The following is a 6,904-nucleotide window of genomic DNA, read 5'->3' on the forward strand; positions in this document are numbered from 1 at the left end:
TGAGCATTGTGGGTTTGCACAGAGTCTAACGAACATTCTTGTCGCACGGCTGAACGCAGGAAGATTGACATGAAGTGGGCATTTCTGGGTGGCAACTGACCCAGTTTTCAGGGAGTGTTTGGAAAAACGCAGATGTAGCTGAAAAAAACGCAGGCGTGGCTGGGCGTTCGCTGTGCGGGTGTGTGACGTCAAAAGCCGTCCCTCCATCATTAGAATTAACGCACACAAAGAGTAACTACAGGGCTGGTTTTGTTTTGCACAAACAGATTATGCGGGCGCTCTGCTGCACAAGCGTTCGCACGTCTGCAAAGCGAAAATACACTTCCCAGTGGGCGGCAACAATGCGTTTGCACGGCTGCTAAAAACTGCTAGCGAGCGATCAACTCGGAATGACCCCTTAAGTCTGTAGCCCTAAATGTCACCGCCTCGAATGAGATAGTGGAATCTCTTACTGCCTCATTCCCTTTTAAATGGAGTTCGTCACACATACCATATCTAGGGATTCAGATCCAAAAAAAACTAGACAATTTATTCGCACTGAACTTTACCGCTATGATTAAAAAGGTAACAACGGACCTCTCTCGATGGCTTCCACAGAAAATATCCTGGCTAGGACATATTAATGTCATAAATGAATGTGCCCCCCAGACTTCTCTATCTATTCCTAACAATTCCAATCCATCTCCCACCACGATTTCTTTCATTGATACATAATACTTTGTGTGATTTTGTGTGTGGGGAAAGCAAACCAAGATTTAAACATCAAAATCTTTTTAAACGCAAGTCTCAGGGTGGCAGACAACTACCAATGGTATCTGCCTACTACCAAGCGTCTTTACTGAGTAGAGTATTGGCCTGGACAAGATGTTCCAGGGACAAACAATGGGTGACAATAGAATCGATCTCCACTGATTCATACTTAAACTACATTCTATGGTGTTCGAAGATTATTCAAATTGTTCATCTGACAGTAGGCTCTACTTTAAGGATGTGGAGGAGGCTACGAAGTAAATTGAATATCTCTGCACCCTGGATAGCGGCAAGTATCACCAGAATTGGTAATTTGCTCTTGGAAGGCTCCTTTAAAACATTTGAGAAGTTATTAGAGGATTTCAGTCTAATTATGTTGGACTGTTGGTTTTACGTCCAAGTGCGGCATTTCATCTCTTCGTTGAAATTGCCTGTTGGATGGGGAGAGGACTTAACCACATTTGAAAAGCTTTGCATACAACCGCTTTCTCACACTCATGTTATTTCCAATATATATATAAAATTCTTATATCCACATTCCCCCCCCCCCCCCCCCCCCAGTCTGACTTACCAATATTAATGGGATAGAGATTTCTCAATTAGGGGCATTGAGATAAACTGGAATAAAGCTTACCAAGTTACTAGTGCGTGCTCATCTAATATGGATGTAGTGGAGACTCAGTGTAAATTATAATCAAGGTGGTATCGTTTCCTGACTATAATACATAAGTATTGTCCTGGAGTATCTCCTCTATGTTGAGATGTAACAAGAAACAGGGGACTCTGATTCACATCTGGTAGGTCTTCCCTAGGATCACCCCCTTTTGGGACGGAATTACAAAATTAGCTTAGGAAATCTTGGGTTGTCCTATCCCACTGGGTCCAGACTTCTGGTTGTTATCACACTCAAATATACCTGTCACGATCCGGGTATCTGGACGCCATTACTTACCCTTCAGATGCCTCCTAAGGCGGGCTCAGCGTTCCAGGACCAGATTCCGCTGTTCCTGAGTTTCCACATGCAGAGTGTCAGAGTGGTGTTTTCATCAGCCGCGGCCTCCGCTGTGCCCGCGTGGTTAAATGTGCATCTATCAGCCTGGCGTCTCCTGTCTCCGGTGGCCGGCGCCGCCATTACTGTTTCCCAGACCACATGGATTACAAACCAAACTTCCCTCCAAGTGTCTGCATGGGCGCAGCCATCTTGGATTCTGTCATCTGATCATTTCCACCAATCTGCTGTTTGTATTGTTGATTTGCATAATTGCCTAGCCAACCCCTTCCTTGCTGCAGGTATAAGTAAGCTGTGCCTGAGCAAGGAAGGCGTCAGTGCTTTGGTTGTCAAACCTAGTTCCTGTTTGTCTCTCTTCTATGATTGTCTTCCAGGTTCCAGCTCCTGTCTCAAGACTTCCACCATAGAGACCCGCACCAGCATTCCACCTGCGGTGTAGCCTGACTCTCCAATCCATTGTGGATTCATCTGTTTCCAGCTACAACACTACCTGCTTCCAGCCTCAGCTTCCAGCAGAATACAGCTTCCCTTAAAGGGCCGGTGTCCTTTCTACACTTTACCACTCTCCACCGGAATTATTATTTCTCCGCTCTCAAGTTCTACATTTCAGTTCACATTTCATCGCTCCCAAAGTTCATTTATTATTTAACTGGTTCCAGCCAGTATCCACTCCGTGCTAACAACAGTCTGGTTCCAGCCAGTATCCACAGCAGCTGTTTTACCTTCAGCAACCCAGCTCTTCCTGGAACACCAGCTGGTACAATCCTGGGTTATCTCCATTGCTACAGCCGGGCCTGGTAAGGACTTTCCATCTAGAAGATCATAAGAACTATCTCACACTACCAGTGCCCTGTGGCTCCTGCCATGCTGTAGTACTCAGGAACTGTATTTATTCTTTGCTGACTTTTACGTTTTCCTTTATTGCTGTTGTGATGCGGAGTTGTCATAATAAACATCATTGACTTTTATCTAAGTTGTCGTGGTCACGCCTTCGGGCAGTTATTATTCATGTTACTTACATGTCCAGGGGTCTGATACAACCTCCCAGGTTCCGGTACATCTCAGCCCCTACAACTGAGGCTGCCTCCCGTCAGCTCAGGCCCTCAGTTGTGACAGTAAGCACTGACCTAATGAATCCAGCCGGAGACCAGGATCAAGCGGCCAGGCCGATGCAAGAACTGGCAGCCCGACTAGAACATCAGGAGGCTGCACAGGGCCACATCATCCGCTGTCTCCAGGATCTCTCTACTCGGCTGGATGGGATTCAGACCACTCTCCGTGGATCAGGCGCGTCTGGTGCGTCAACCACAGTGACTCCAGCTATAACCCCACCCACCTTACCCATTCCTGCTCCACGTCTTTATCTTCCAACGCCAGCAAAATTTGACGGATCTCCAAGATTCTGCAGGGGATTTCTCAACCAGTGTGAGATTCAGTTTGAGCTACAACCTGGCAATTTCCCCAGTGACCGTACAAAAATTGCCTACATTATTTCTCTTCTCAGTGGCTCAGCCCTCGATTGGGCATCACCGTTATGGGAGAGGTCCGACACCCTGCTATCTTCTTACACTGCATTCGTGTCAACATTCAGGCGCATCTTCGACGAGCCAGGCCGGGTAACTTCAGCTTCGTCTGAGATTCTCCGTTTACGCCAGGGATCACGTTCTGTAGGACAATATCTTATACAGTTCCAGATCCTGGCATCCGAACTGGCATGGAACGACGAGGCCCTGTATGCTGCATTCTGGCATGGTTTATCCGAGCGTATTAAAGATGAGTTAGCTACCAGAGACTTACCCTCCAAGTTAGATGAGTTAATCTCACTTTGTACGAAAGTTGACTTACGTTTCAGAGAGAGAGAGCAACTGAGCGTGGAAGATCATCTGCTCCAAAATCTTCTGCTCCTCCTCCTCGCCAACTGTCACCAACTAAAGATGAACCCATGCAAATTGGCCGTTCCCGTTTAACTCCTGCTGAGCGCCGAAGACGTCTCTCCGAGTTTCTCTGTTTGTACTGTGCAGCTCCGTCTCACACCATTAATGCCTGTCCCAAACGTCCGGGAAACTCCAAATCCTAGCTCGCCAAGGAGAGGGCCGGCTAGGAGTAATGATCTCCTCTCCATCTCCTCAAGATTGTAACCTCCCAGTCTCGCTTCAAGTTGCTCAACGTTATCAGAACGTCATTGCCCTCCTGGATTCCGGAGCAGCTGGGAACTTTATTACCGAAGCCTATGTTAAACGGTGGTCCCTACCCACCGAGAGACTTCCTTCGTCCTTTTCCTTAACTGCTGTGGATGGCAGTAAAATTTTTGATACAGTTATTTCTCTAAGGACTCTACCAGTTCGTCTGAGAGTGGGAGTTCTTCATTCCGAACTTATTTCACTTTTAGTGATTCCAAGAGCCACACATCCTGTGGTCCTGGGCCTTCCATGGCTCCGTCTTCACAATCCTACAATTGATTGGACGACTACGCAAATCCTGGCATGGGGTTCCTCCTGTACTAAGACATGTTTGTTTAAAGTGTTGCCTGTCTGTTCCTCCTCCCCCAGGTCGTCTGATGTTCCACCTCCTCCATATCAAGATTTCACGGATGTGTTCAGTAAAGCTTCTGCTGATATCCTTCCCCCTCATAGAGAATGGGACTGCCCGATTGATCTCGTTCCAGGGAAGGTTCCACCTCGAGGCCGAACTTATCCGTTGTCTCTCCCCGAGACGCATTCTATGGAGGAATACATAAAAGAGAACCTAGCAAAGGGGTTCATTCGACCTTCTTCTTCTCCAGCCGGCGCAGGCTTCTTTTTTGTAAAGAAGAAAGATGGTGGTCTGCGGCCGTGCATCGACTACAGAGGTTTGAACGACATTACCATCAAGAACCGCTATCCTTTACCCCTGATTACTGAGCTCTTTGACAGAGTTAGCGGAGCTACCATCTTTACAAAGCTGGACCTGAGAGGTGCATACAATCTCATCCGGATCCGTGAGGGTGACGAGTGGAAGACCGCATTTAACACCCGTGACGGACATTATGAGTACCTCGTCATGCCCTTCGGATTGAGCAATGCTCCAGCTGTCTTCCAGCATTTCGTCAATGAGATCTTCAGAGACATTCTATACCGTCATGTCGTGGTCTATCTAGATGATATCCTCATTTTTGCCAACAATTTAGAGGAACATCGTTTCTGGGTAAAGGAGGTTCTGTCCCGTCTCCGTGTCAATCATCTCTACTGCAAATTAGAGAAATGCGTCTTTGAAGTCAAGTCCATTCCGTTTCTAGGGTACATTGTGTCCGGTTCCGGACTAGAGATGGATCCTGAGAAACTACAAGCAATCCAGAATTGGCCAGTACCCTTAACCCTCAAAGGGGTCCAGAGGTTCTTAGGGTTCGCCAATTATTACCGAAAGTTTATACGAGACTTTTCCACCATTGTGGCGCCTATTACTGCTTTCACCAAGAAGGGTGCTAACCCGTCCAAGTGGTCTGAAGAAGCCATGCAAGCTTTTCATCTTTTAAAACAGAGGTTCATCTCTGCACCTGTCCTGAAACAGCCTGACGTCGACTCTCCTTTCATCTTAGAGGTGGATGCCTCCTCCGTTGGAGTAGGAGCGGTGTTATCTCAGAGGGCTAAAGATGGTCATTTACATCCTTGCAGTTTCTTCTCACGGAAGTTCTCCCCAGCGGAGCGCAACTATGCCATTGGCGACCAGGAGTTGCTAGCCATCAAGCTCGCTCTAGAGGAGTGGAGATATCTGTTGGAGGGAGCTTCTCATTCAATCACCATCCTTACAGACCACAAGAACCTTCTATATCTAAAAGGCGCACAATGTCTCAACCCTCGTCAGGCCAGATGGGCACTTTTCTTTTCCAGGTTCGACTTTAAACTCCAGTTCTGTCCGGGCTCTCAGAATCGCAAGGCCGATGCCCTTTCCCGCTCATGGGAGCAAGAAAATGAGTCAGAGTCTTCAGACAAGCATCCTATTATAAATCCGTTGGCATTCTCCACGGTAGGGATGGACTCTACGCCCCCATCAGGGAAAAGTTTTGTGAAGCCGACACTAAGGAAGAAGCTCATGCATTGGGCCCATGCTTCCCGTTTTGCCGGACATACAGGTATCCAAAAAACCCTGGAGTTTATCTCTAGGTCCTATTGGTGGCCAACTCTGAAAAAGGACGTTTTGGAGTTTATTGCATCTTGCCCAAAGTGTGCTCAACATAAAGTATCCCGCCAGTCGCCTGCGGGGCAACTGGTTCCACTATCTGTTCCCCGTCGACCATGGACCCATTTGTCGATGGATTTTATTACAGATTTGCCCATGTGCAACAAGTTCAATACCATCTGGGTGGTAGTTGACCGGTTCACCAAGATGGCACACTTCATTCCTCTCACCGGTCTTCCGTCAGCTTCCAAGTTGGCTCAAGTATTCATACAAGAGATCTTCCGACTCCACGGTCTTCCAGAAGAAATTATCTCAGATCGAGGAGTTCAATTCACAGCCAAATTCTGGCGAAGTTTATGTCAAGTCCTCCAAGTCAAGTTAAAGTTTTCCACGGCTTACCATCCTCAGACCAATGGTCAAACTGAGAGGGTGAATCAGGACTTGGAGGCCTTCCTCCGCATCTATGTGTCCTCCTCTCAAGATGACTGGGTTCAATTACTTCCCTGGGCCGAGTTCTGTCATAACAACCAGTATCATTCTTCATCTTCTTCAACACCATTCTTCACCAACTTTGGATTCCACCCTAAAGTCCCTGAGTTCCAACCGCTTCCAGCAACTTCTGTTCCCGCAGTGGATATCACCTTGCATCAGTTTGCCAATATCTGGAAGAGCGTACGATCAGCTCTGCTCAAGGCATCGTTCAGGTACAAGAAGTTTGCGGATAAGAAGCGTCGAGCAGTTCCTGCTCTCAAGGTGGGTGATCGGGTATGGTTATCCACGAAGAATTTGAGGTTAAGAGTTCCCAGTATGAAGTTTGCACCTCGCTACATCGGTCCTTTTAAAATTGATCAAGTCATCAATCCTGTTGCTTACAGACTCCAGTTACCTCCCTTCTTAAAAATACCCAGGACATTCCATGTTTCCCTGTTGAAACCGCTAATCTTGAATCGGTTTCATTCCTCACTTCCACCAACTCCGAAAGTCCAAACT

Source organism: Pseudophryne corroboree, chromosome 2 (genome assembly GCF_028390025.1).
Source record: "Pseudophryne corroboree isolate aPseCor3 chromosome 2, aPseCor3.hap2, whole genome shotgun sequence".
NCBI classification, from domain to species: Eukaryota; Metazoa; Chordata; class Amphibia; order Anura; family Myobatrachidae; genus Pseudophryne; species Pseudophryne corroboree.